General features: G+C 34.8%; 1 long non-coding RNA gene across 8 annotated transcripts in view; it reads left to right on the top strand.

The window, feature by feature from the left end:
• Positions 1-13,129, top strand: part of LOC137489153 (uncharacterized) — a 46,078-nt gene that overhangs the window by 1,214 nt on the left and 31,735 nt on the right. For 5 of the 8 annotated variants that reach the window (XR_015524039.1, XR_015524041.1, XR_015524040.1 and 2 more), the window contains exons 2-4: positions 2,547-3,095; positions 3,237-3,313; positions 10,583-10,645. This is a non-coding gene — a long non-coding RNA (uncharacterized LOC137489153). The remainder of the gene's footprint in view (positions 1-2,546; positions 3,096-3,236; positions 3,314-10,582; positions 10,646-13,129) is intronic. The other 3 variants (XR_015524047.1, XR_015524043.1, XR_015524045.1) reach the window with 1 other exon arrangement.

Genomic DNA, 13,129 nt, shown 5'->3' with positions numbered 1-13,129 from the left:
ACCATATAATCCCAAGATAACATTGAAAATCCTGCGATGTGAATATTGCAGATGCCTACATTGTGATATTGATGCTGAAACAATATATCATGCATCCCTAGATAATGTTAACATTTTTTTATGGTTTTCTTAATTTTTCCTATTTATTTAAATTCTATGCAATATATCACCTAGGATATTCATTGAGGTGTACTTTTTTTGCGTCGTGATCTTAAGATATTTTGTTAAATTCATTACAGGTATGTCTTTTGCACTAATGTAATGTATATACACCAAATGTCTAATTGTATTATATTGTATAAAAAGTATTATTAAAAAGACCTGTAAGAAACATAACTTATTTTCTGCTGTGCACTGTACATGCTTACAAATCCATATGTAAAATATAACCATAGAACCAATATATTGTATATTGACATAAATATAGGACAGGCATCAAGTAATGTTCAAGCACAGGTCATGCTTTTGATTGCATTTAATGTTAGCCTATTTAATTAAGATAATGTTTTACTTGATACAGTTTGAAGTATTTCATAATGTGTTTGTTTTAATTAACAAACAATTTATGAGCTGGATACCACTTTCACCTCATGTTAAGCTGAGGAAACCCTGCTAAATGACAATAGTCACTAGGGCTGTGCAATATATCATTTCAGCATGGATATCGCAGCTTGTGCATCTGCAATAGTTGCATCGCAGGATATGCAATGTTACATTGGGATTATATAGTTGATTAGAGTCAATGCAGAGTTTAATCATAAAAGAGTAAAAGTTTATAATCTGCATGCGTTTTTAAAGAAATAATTCACCCAAAAATTAAACTTTAACCTCTATTTTTGTTTCACTCATTACCCGTTTTGAACATTTGAGTTGTTTGTTTTATGTTAAACACAAAAAGAAGATATTTTAATAAGTCATAAACGTTTGAAAAATAATGAAAGGTGAATGAATTTTCATTTTTGGGTGAACTATTCTTTTAAGGCCTGTAACTGTGTGAACAGTTCAGTATTTAACTGAACTGAATTTCAAAACTTGAAATTTTAGTGTTTGCAATTTTTTTAACGATTACATTACATACAATGAAGACAATGCAGTGTTGATTATTCAATAGCCCCTTTCACACAGTGATACCGGTAAATATCCGGAATATTTCCGGAACGACTTTACCGGTATATTCAAAAAAGCGCTGTTCACACATCCATTCCAAAATACCGGTAAATTCTGACATCATTTACCACAAATGAGCCTTAAACGGCTGCGCTTGTATTTGTAAACATTTGACTACATCACAAACTCTGTGGATGATCAGTATTGTGAGCAACTTCGATGAAAACATATGGAGGATCACTTTCGCATGTCGAGATGTTCATAATATGTGTGTGTGCAGGTGCTCACAGGCTGTTTTACAGGCACACGCAAAGCTTGAAGGTAAACAAACAGCAGCTTATCAGAAGCATCTTATCGATGATTATTTACACAGTTGGCATGAAGAAGAACATATTAACTTTATCTGACTAACTTCTAGCAGCTAAATGTGTCTGGGAAAATATTCAAAGGCTTTTATTCTCATAAACCGCGTGGATGTAAACGCGTCTGACTGTTCTGATTGGCTTAAGCAGACGTCTCACGTCAGCACATTCTAGACGTGCACGCGCTCTTTCCGGCAATCTTCCTTTTGCGTTCACACAGCGCAGCATTCCGGCAAATTACCGGTAATGTTACAACTTCTCTTTCCGGAAAATAGCCAGAACGAATTTACCGGTATTTTCAAAAAGGACCTGTTCACACATACAACCTTTCCGGAAAATTACCGGTAAATTTCCGGAAAGGTCTGTATGTGTGAAAGGGGCTAATATCTTTACCTGATTACAGTTAGACTATCCCCCCCATAATTCTTTTTTGTCTTTTGTCTATTTATCTATAATTTTGTAATTTATTTGAAAATCACCCCAAGCTACCTAAAATGAAGAATTCTTTACAAATAAACCGTTTAAGGAATTTGGCGCACTGTAAAAAAAATTACTTGGTTACAATTTCTTTAAGTTTTCCCAACTCAAATCGATTAAATTAAATTTAATTTTTTTTTACAAATTTAAGTGGATTGAACAAAAAACAGTTAAGTTGCCCCCCTCTCCCAAAAAAAAAAAAAAGGAATTGTTTTATCTCCTTTTTAAATAAGTAAATTAAACAATCAGCAAGTCATTTTTGAGTGTATTTACATCACAATATATATCACAGAAATCCAAATTGTCGCAATGTCCGATTTTTCCTAGAATCATGCAGCCCTAATTGTGGCTAACAAAATGGCAGTTTTCCAACCCTTTTGAGATAAAGGAAAGGCTGTACAAAGCCTAACATCAGTCCTAAGCATGAGGCCACAGACCAGGACAAAAGAAACCTGTTTAAATCTATAGTATAATAAAGCACAAGAGAGATAATCATTGGAATGTACATAAACAGCGCAGACACCAACACAGCCTGGATGATCTGAAAAGCCTTGAGTTTCTCTTGATTGACTCCCTCTTTCTTGCTGATGTTTTCTCCAGGTCCTGGACGCTTCAGAGCCTTCAGCACCATCAAGCAGCTGAACACTTTAATGCTCAAAAAAATAACAAGCTCTGGCAAAAGTAACTGATGAAGTTGAATGATGCTCACTGACACAATCAAGCTTGAACAGATGACCAGAATCCACCCAAAGACTGAGAAGGAGATCCTGTATTTCATGGGTTTGAGCTTCAGGAAAGTCACAGGATGGAAAACCGCGATGTATCGCTCCACACAGATGCAACTTTGAAACAGAGGACGACCCACCACCAGCACGACTCCAGGAAAGTATACTCCAAACTTGCATTGAGTACAATTAAAGAAGTACTGCTGTATGATAAACACAAAAGAGGCGCAGAAGACGATCTCGACAAGTGCTGTGTTGAAGACGAAGATTTCAGTGGACTGTCCTTGAATCATCTCCTTCACGCTCAGCCAAAGGACATAACAGTTTGCTGGAAGACCAAGAGCTATGTTGATGCTGATGGAGACGGCGATAAAATAGGAGGGGAAAACATAGCACGAGCTGGAGTTCACAGAGAAAACTGATGGTAAGCATGTTGAAGTGTTTGTCTGATCCCATGTCACCATTTTTCAGATCTTTAGGAACAAAATAAGAATTTAAAATTTATAGTGAAGGAAATAAGGCAAAAAGTTTTAAAGCATGCTTACTCACATGAAATTGTTCTTAGGTTTTCACTCTGTCTTCAGTGAAACAAACCAAACAAAGCGTTACTGGCAGAAGAAAGCTCCACTCAGTCCAGTGAAGGTAGGTTTTAAACACTGCAGAAATGCTTCATAGTTTAGATGTATGGCTTATTGGAGAGTCTGAGACTTTCTGTGCAGTTTTGCATTGATGCAATATTCAAATTGTGTATGAGAAGTAAAGTACATTAGGCATGTAAAACAAAGTGAAGTTGAATAATTGTGTGCTTTTTCACCATAAAAATGATAAATCCAAAATTAAATCATGCTAGTCCTAGATGTTCCGCCTAGGAAGTCCTATAATCTGCAATCTGTTGTTTTCAACTTTTTTTTTCACAATTTGACTAATGAGCAAAACTGGAATAATGTATTAAACATTTGTCAATAAAACACACCCCATCCAGGTAGTCAAAGAGAACAAAATTGCAACTTTTTGATAAATATGAGAATTTTATTTTGAAAAACATTTGAAATATTTTGGAGCAGTAAACATGTCAGGCTAAATTATTATTGGCTTCTGTCCTCATTTGTTCCAAAAACTGATTTTTTTCAATCTAAAACTGCATTTTTAGATATATTTTCTGCTAATGATACTGTTGTCCTAAAACAGGTTTTAGAGGTTTTAAAACCTTGACTTTTCCAAACCACGGTATACCTTGAAAACGGTTATCGTCCCATGCCTATTGACACGAGTGCACTGTTAAATCTGTTAAAACTGATCAACAAATATAAAAGTTTAGAAAAAAATTATAAACGTCACACATTATTTTATTATACTAAAATATTTAAATACTCTTTCACTGATGGTTGCTTCTTTTTAAATACAGGGGTGATAGCGTTCCGGCACCACGCCGGATTTCCGGCGTACTGTGGCTGCGGGTAGGGTTGTGATGGTGAGGAAATTTCCCCACCGGTTAATCGACATGTGACAACACCGGTAATACCGGTATCACCGTGGGAGTGGGCATTTTTTCATTTCCTCTTTTTTTCTGCTTTTAAATAGCTTATAAATGCGTGCGTATAATACTTTCACTTTCAGTTTTGCGGGAGTTGCCAATTCGGTGTCTATTGTTTGAATGGACGGAAAGGAAACTACAAAAAAAATCCCTGTTATTAAACAAAACATAACTTTTATTTACATAACGAATAAAACACAACACTGCTACAGGCTGAAAAAAAATGTGTAAGTTGGAACCATACAAATAACAACCAACGCCTATGTTATATATTAACAGCTTAGTCCTTATGAACAATCCGTTTATAAAATACATTATTAACGAATTTGAGGAATAAACCGAATATGAAATATGATCATTGCATAATGATCACAACTAAACAAGCGAGCACTCATTTTATATTTAAACTATATGAAAAAAAATTAAGAATTGGAACATTATGTAAAAAATCAAAGGGCAGGCTAAATAAAAGCGCCTCGTCAGAGCTAAACATCACCGCACATGTGTCAGTTTAAAGCTTCTGGAAAGATCAGACAACCTATACAGATCACACAATCTCAATAAACAACATGTAAATGTAAATATTTCGATAAGTATTGTTATGGAATATTTATAACTAAATGATCTTGCTTTTTGGTTTTATCGATACAGCTTTGATCTCTCTTACAAGCGGCAGTTACAGGCGCAGCATACGTCTCACACTGTCAGTGGCGGAATACACACAGCACTGCCAAGACGTTTTATTTTTATTTTATTTGTTGCAGATTTGCGCGTTGTTCCTTTAAAAAAAAACCTTTTATTTTTTAATTCTCTCAAGTTAATGTTGTCTATCGAGTAACTATCGAGTCCCTCGGATTGGAGTTCAGTGCGCATTAAGACTATTGACCAACCGCCCTGTAAGTTTAAACACTACAGGTCCACAGCTCTGGTGTGGTATGAAATACACGTTTTAAATGACAGCGAGACATGCTACGTTTAGTTTTTATTGTAAAATATACATTATAAACCATTACACGGTAAAATAATATGTTTTGAATGGCTTGTCTATTGACGGCGTATAGCCGTTAATTAAATATAGTGAGCATATTACAATACAAATTAGCCACCCTTTGATTTTTTTTTCGTTTACGTATATTTTTATCAAACGAAAAATGCAATGAATTGTTAGTTTTAGTTTTCATTTTATTAGACTTAATAGGCCTATAATTTATAGGCTACACAACTCATATATTTGGCTCCAATTGCGTTTTTACAGATATCCTACCAATAGACTTTTTTTTTGGCTCAAAGACATTTAAGCCTATTAATTTCAGAGGTGCATTTTGACAGATTTCGTAAAGGCTTTAGCTATTCTACCTGTCAGCTAAGTTTTGCAACTTGACTTGTGTTGTGGCTCGATGTCTGAATGAGAGAGAGAGAGAGAGAGAGAGAGAGAGAGAGAGAGAGAGAGAGAGAGAAATCAGTCCTCAGATTCGATGTGTGGCCGCACGTCTCAGTTACTTTATTGCAATTTTTAATATTGGCTCATCTAAATAAACTTTTCATATATTAAAAGCCGAAATATTGCCAGACAGAAGAAGCAACTTTCGGTTTTTGAAGAGAGCGGCCTCAGTTATAAAAGATGCGCGCACACACAGGATTCGATCTTTTTGGCCTAGACATTATGGATTTTTTTTACATTAAACACATAATCAAGTCGAAATAAGAACAGCTGAACATCGGAAAAAGTCCTCACGTTGCCACGATGTTTCTCTGCAGTTGGATTGTCAATGGCGCGGCATTGCTAAATCACTCGTTTTAATTAAAAAAAAGATATTTATTATTAAACATTGTGAGATGATGGTCGCGTGATTTTTTCGTCTTAACACCGGTATCACCGTCAACACCGTCTATCGTGGCAAGCCTAGCTGCAGGGAAAAAAAATCAGGTTCACGGATATTGATCTGTCATTTCTCTAGATTCACAGAATTCACTCACTTCTGAAAGCGCCGGATTGGTTTTTATTAAGTGCCATTTTGTGTAGACGCCATGTAAATAAAAGATTAATTGAGTAATTTAGAGAGCTTTATAAATTATAACGGATCTTTGTGAGATCTCTATGAACTAAGATTAGTGACGCTTTTTAGTGATAATAAGAGAAGCGTGCTTTGCACTTTCCAGGCTATAATCCATTCAGAATTTGTATGAAACTTTCGTTTTCGGCATATGCTGATATGTTTTGGGAATGACATCTGCATATTTACGCTGGGTTTATTCTCGAAATAACGGTGAAGCAATAGACGGGACAAAAATATATTTCCCCCTTCTCCTTAAACAACTTAGTGTTTCAGCTATGAAATAGTTCAGTTTTGTATGTAGCCTAATGGCAAAGTGTTTATATTTAGTTTCGTTTTTTATTCAGCTTATTTAGAAAAACGTTTAGAGCATTTTTTATTCGTTTTTTTTTTAACGAACAGCGCCCAGCGGAAGACCATCATTGTCTGTTTGATCAGTTTGCCTTCTCAGATCATCACGACTTGCCTAAAATAAAAGATATAAAACAGTTCAAGTATAAAACAATGGTAGCTTAAACGTTAAAGAATGTGTGCTATTAGGCGCATAGTTTGCTTATAAAAGCTTGCAGGACATCGAGGCGCCAGAGCAATCACTTGCATTTTTTCAGTGGGAGCAATTTAAAGTTATCCGTCATTTTTGCTCAAAGTACGAGTAATACATCAAAAAACGTTACAGCGTTTTTATAAAATAAAGAAAACCAAAATTATGCGCTTTCTGTCGTCTGGTTTTTGAACAGGAGCGCTTAACAAAATGAAGCAAAATGTATATGCCTCACAGACATAATAAATATATTTATAGAAAGCTTTAAATTATTACTTAACGAAATAAAACAAATCGAAAACAAAAAAACTCCTTCATGTAATCCGTAAAGATGAATTACTAAAGGCGAGTCCAAGAGGAGATTGCCAGTCAGGATCTGCGACACTGACTCAGAATAAGTTTATTAATAAATAATTAAGATATGTCCTTACTCTTTCCTCGACACATTCATTGTTATTTGTTTTTGCCGGTGCTTGGGGCGAGTTTTAGCTTATTGTGTGCACTTGAACGCGGATTCACAGTAGCAGTTTTAACATGGAGTGACACGACATCTGACGTACAGATGACACTGGCACATGCCACTGAGTGTAGTGACACTTCCGGTGGCACGTCCGGTTTTCCACTGTCATGTGTCACTCGCTAGTGGCATGTGTAGTGACCTGTGTCACTCAGAGTGTCGCGCTGCATGTCACTGCAGTGACATCGACACCCGGCGAAGCTTATGACAATAGGTGCGTTCGACTTCATGCAGCGCTGCGCAGATCGATCGAAATCTGTCTTAAAGCGGTGCATTCTGGTTAGAAATCTTGTCCGGATTGATGCTGCGCCGACGCCACGTGACTGTCACATGTGGCATCAAAGTACAGAGACAGCGCTCCGAGATCAGACGGCAAACTCAGACCATGCAGCTTCTGAAGAGCGACTGCAGGAGCTTTGATGACGACACCGATATTACACGATTGGCCGAGTTCACCACATGACAACAAACACGTGTATTTCGGGTTTATAATTGGACAAATTCCGATTCAAAAGTTTCAAAACAAACAATTCACTTTTCACACCCTCTCTATCCTGTACACATCTTGCTTATTAAAAGACTACAAATATTTTACTGCAGTATCATCTTTTGTTAAATAATCTGGTTATAAAGGTTAGCTTGTTTGCACAGGTTTATTTTTAACTTTTTTATACAGACTATTTACTGCATTCATCTCCATGAACGATTTAAATGATATATTTTAGTGTATATTTTAGTGAATAACCTAAATATGAACTCAAATAAGTCTTACAGACTTGAAATAAGAAAATCATCATCATTGATCCTGCCACGTTAAAGCTCTCTTAACAAATTAAAGTAAAGAACTATTTTATTAAATAATTATAAAATGGCTTTATTATTATAATATAAATATATATTTTATTTTCTGTCTAGCAGTTTAAAGGCTACCTGCTCTTTCTGGGAAACTTCTACATAGCTCACTTATTTTACCTTTTGTTCTTTTCAACACAATCTTTTTGGATTAAAATGATTTTTTGAAAATTCATTCATCATCCAAAATAATCTCATTTATTAAGACCTAATCAAAACACCTTGTTTTGCTTTTTACATGGGAAATTTTTATATCTATAAATGTACATATATGTAAACCCTTTTTAGCAGATTCAAACAAGAAGTATTAGCCTAAAGGTTGATGTTTAACTCCTAGAATTTATGCTTATTGCTTTGTATTTAATAGACCTGTTCGTTTTTATGTTTATATTAACCTCTCTTTTCCTCTTATTTCTCTCATGCATTTGTTATATATTTTATTCATAATTCTCTCTTATTGTTTAAAAAGGAACTATAGTTTGTAGAGATTGTATTCTGTTTTATTTGTAAATGTTTTGTTGTTATAAATAAAAATAACAAAAAAAATATGATGACGCCATGTGATCGGTCATCATGACTGCAGCAACTTTGAGTCCCGAAGTGTCCCGCTGACCGTCTTGACGGCTCCGTTTTCAACTCCGTCCCGCCTGCGCTCGGCTAATCACGTTGATCACCGGCTGCAGCTGAGCTTCATGTCGAACGCACCTATTAATTAACACGAGCAAAACCATATTTAATCATTACGCGACTTTTAACCTAATTTATCGCGTCGCAAGTTAGTTTATTTGCTGAGCTACTCCACGATGTTTTACTTTAAACGCATTTATTTTATGTATTCGTAGTCATACTTCCGTACGTAATATAGTCATTTGACAGTACATGTCAGTCAAATTTATTGTGGCATGCTTATGTATGGGAGGGGTTACACTTATCTGTTGTACTGTATATTATTGCATCCTGGCAGTTCCTTTGTTCCCTACAATATGGACTTCTCTATGTTTTTAATTCATTCATTTATTTTATTATTTAACTTATTTTCATTTTAAGGTATTTTAAATAATATTCTTTAAAAAGTTATAATAAAATGCATGTTGAAAACTCATAACATATTTGCATGTAAGATAACAGGTGTCATTTGCCTAATGATTTTTAAATATTAAAGCAAAGAGACTTATAAGATTAATGTGCTTATAACGTGCTTATACTGACACCTACTGGCACATGTCACAAGATCACTGACACTGGCATGTGTCACTGACATTACTGGCATGTGTCTAAAAAGAGCCACTTGACAATAATGATGATCAGGGTTACACATAGGCTGTTAATATATTTGGGCCCAGGGGCCCACAAGTTATGTGTTAAAAGTGCGTTGCATACATAGTACCCCCACCCCTACTCACCTCAGGGGCAAGGAAAAAAAGTTCAGGCTCAGGAATTTTTTCCACTATCAGCCCTGTAAATATATACGCTCATATTTGCTATAACTTTGCATGAGCAGATCAAGTTCAGCCGTAGAAAGAAATGGTGATCTGCTTTTTTAAGATGTTGCCATGGTCACTCGTAATATCTGCGCTCCATTTATAATGCCTTTTTATAGTCACAGTGTGCGCGCTTAACTCTGAGTTGGTCTACTCAAAGCTGATTGACCTTACTCAGATCAGCTATTCTGAAACAGAAAACTCAGAGTTTTTAATCTCTTGGTAAATCAACTCAGAGTTCAAGTTTAAACTCTGAGTTGTTTGAACCTCCTTACTGAAACATGCCTCAGGTGGGTGGCTGCGCCTGAGTTAACGTTGACTTTGTAGTAGGGGATTTTATTCACCTTAAATAAAGCGATTCTCTTCAATGTAGTTAATACAGACTCGTTCATAAATTAGTTGTGGCAAAATTTATCTATTTATTTATCTAGTTAACGTTAGCTTGTTGCTAACGCTAAAGCCGTTTCCCATGCATTGTTTCATTTGTGACGACTTAACATAATGTTAACTTAACATTACCAACCACAATTAGCATATTGTTTAGTTGTTTATTTGCTAATTGAGCACTGCTACACTGAGCACACTAACTCCACTGTATTTTTTGTAAAATCAGTTTCTATTCTGTTATAAGTGACTCAATTACTTTGAAATTAAAATGTTAACCTTTTTTTAAATTCTTTGTTTTTATTGTTGTGATTATTCTTATGATAGTTTTGCTTTCTTTATGTAAAGTACTTTGAATTGCAATTGTGTATAAAATGTGCTACAGTATAAATAAACCTGCCTGGCAATGTCATGCATTGGATAAAATGACAGAGAAAATGGATGTGAGATCATTTTTCAGTGCAGCTAAACACCAAGTACAAAAAATTTACATATTAAGCAATTTGGTTTTTAGAATGAAAATACTAATGTCACAATATCAATCACAGGCAAAGGAGAAAGAAATGATTGAGGAACAGGCAGGGCAGGGTCAGTCAGATGTGCAGTGTCAGGTAAGGGTGTTGTGCTTTATTGAAGGGATAATGACAGTTCTTTTGTGGGGAGAACAATTTTTTAATGTTTTCGGAGTTGTGGCTGTTTAGCAGATTTCACATTCTCACTGATTTACAATATGATCGGTCATTTTAACGTTTTTAAAGTTCGTTATTATGAGTATGAAAATGTCTTTTCCTGCATTTATTCTGCTTCAGGAGTAAAAAACACAACAAACAATGTAATAAATAGTTTTGAAGAAAAATTTGCTGTCATTGAACCTGAGAAAAACTTTGAGAATAATCATAATGACTTAGTCTCCTTGCTATAATACTAATGATGATAAAACCATTTTTAACTGCGGGGACATATCTTTAATTTTTAAAATTTTATTTTGAAGACATACTGCTTATTTTCCACTTTTATTATGAAAAACACTGAAAATAATTTATTTTGTTTCCAAAAGTGCAGTTATTTATTTTCACTTATTGATAAGAAAACAGTGACTATCCATTTTAAGCAATGTGTGCTTTAATTTCAGTTGTTCATCATTGATGTTCAGTAAATAACCATAGATAGTGTACGATTCCTTCAGTTATTTTTAAATCAAGCAATGGACCCTTCATTTAAAAATATCTTACTTGTAATATGTAAGCATATTTACTGTACAAAAATTGAACTATGAAGGCAAAAGTGTTGACCAGTGTTGTCAAAACAATACACACTGATACTGGAATATTTAAAATGATATGTAAACCTTTACATCTCTCATAAAGTTAAAATAGATAATCTCCCTCAGAGTTATTAGAGATTTAAATGACAAGGAAATATCAAAAACAGTCAAAAACATTGACTTATGTACTTTACTGTGGTGCTTAACGTTTGTGTAATGCAATATTGAAAATTCAGTCATTCATACGTTTCATATATAAATCAGTCAATACAAATGCACATATGCCTATGTCCATGGTAATTTCTGATCCATTAAATAATATTAATTATTGGTAATATTAGTATTACACATTATTTTAATCAGAAAATAAGATAAGATTAGAGAAGATTGACAATATTCCTCATTCTGATATTCTAGCCTTGTTTATATTTTTAACAAATCAGAAATTGTATACTTGTTATTTTTGTCCTTGTGATATAGAAAATGGTATTGAATATCAATATTTTTCAAGAATGTCGTACCAAATTCCAGTATTATGACAACATTAATATGTGCATACCTGTGTATCTTTTTACAATTGTAGTTAAATGTATGTAAATGGCCATTTTTGCAATATTTCAAAATATATGTTGCACATATGACATGTTATATATGTGAAACCCAAATATAAGATTGTATGTCAAAAAAGCAATTTACATCTATTTCCATGTATCAGATATCTGTTCGGGAATGTCAGCATAAGCATATCACTAGTGCAAATAATCAAATGAAGTATTGTTGACGGTCTAATCTGACAGCAGAAAGATGTAAAGCGTGAAGAAAAGGATAAAAGTACATAAATCGAAAATTCAGATGTTAATGGACTGAACAATTTGGTTTTATTTTGCATAAGCATCACAATGCAAAGCTAATGTGCCTTATAAACACTCAGACTGTGGTGGTCTGTAATTCTGATAACATGAAACGCTATTTCACAATATATGATGTATGCTAACACAAAATGTATATGTTATAGCGCAGGGGTTTCCAAACTTTTCAGCCTGCGACCCCCAAAATGACAATGCCAGTGACTTGCGACCCCCAATATCCTGGTTATGAACACAGAAACCTTGCATGCAATGTCACACACACAAACACACACCAATACACCCAGGGATATTCTTTGTTTAATGTCAGTGCGGTAAATGGATTAGAAACTTTAACCTGGTGTTATAAAATCAATCTGCTGCATCTGACGCTATTGCTGTGTCTTTAATGTAATGTAATTACCACTGGGGGCGCAATCCAATAGAGCTAGTAACTATAAGCTACTATAGTAATTATAAACGACTATATTTTTTCTCTTCTGTAGGTTATGGATAAAATATGGTCATTCCTATATGATTTAATAATAATACATAGATTTTTTTAAATCACCAGGCGACCCCCCCCCCTTCATTGTCCCGCGACCCCTCGAGGGGTCCCAACCCCCACTTTGAGAACCCCTGTTATAGCAACATTACTTTGTCAGGGGTGTCAAACTCAATTCCTGGAGGGCCGTAGTCCTGCACAGTTTAGTTCCCTCCCTGCTCCAACACACCTATCTGTAGGTTTCAAACAAGACTCAATTAGTTTGATCAGGTGTGTTTAATTAGGGTTGGAACTAAACTGTGCAGAGCTGCGGCCCTTTTGGAACCGAGTTTGACACCTGTGCTTTATGTAAATACAGTTGTTTTTCTTTCCTCTCATAAATCACTACAACTATGTGCATTTTGACCAAAAGACCTCTAGCTATATTTATACTGTATAGTAAAGGTATACACAAAGTAACAGCAGGCTCGCTTTATTCAAT

The sequence above is a fragment of the Danio rerio genome, chromosome 23 (assembly GCF_052040795.2).
Source record: "Danio rerio strain M-AB ecotype USA chromosome 23, GRCz13ab, whole genome shotgun sequence".
In the NCBI taxonomy this organism is placed as follows: Eukaryota; Metazoa; Chordata; class Actinopteri; order Cypriniformes; family Danionidae; genus Danio; species Danio rerio.
Note: the sequence above shows the minus strand (reverse complement) of the source record. Positions and strands in the feature narration are given on the sequence as shown.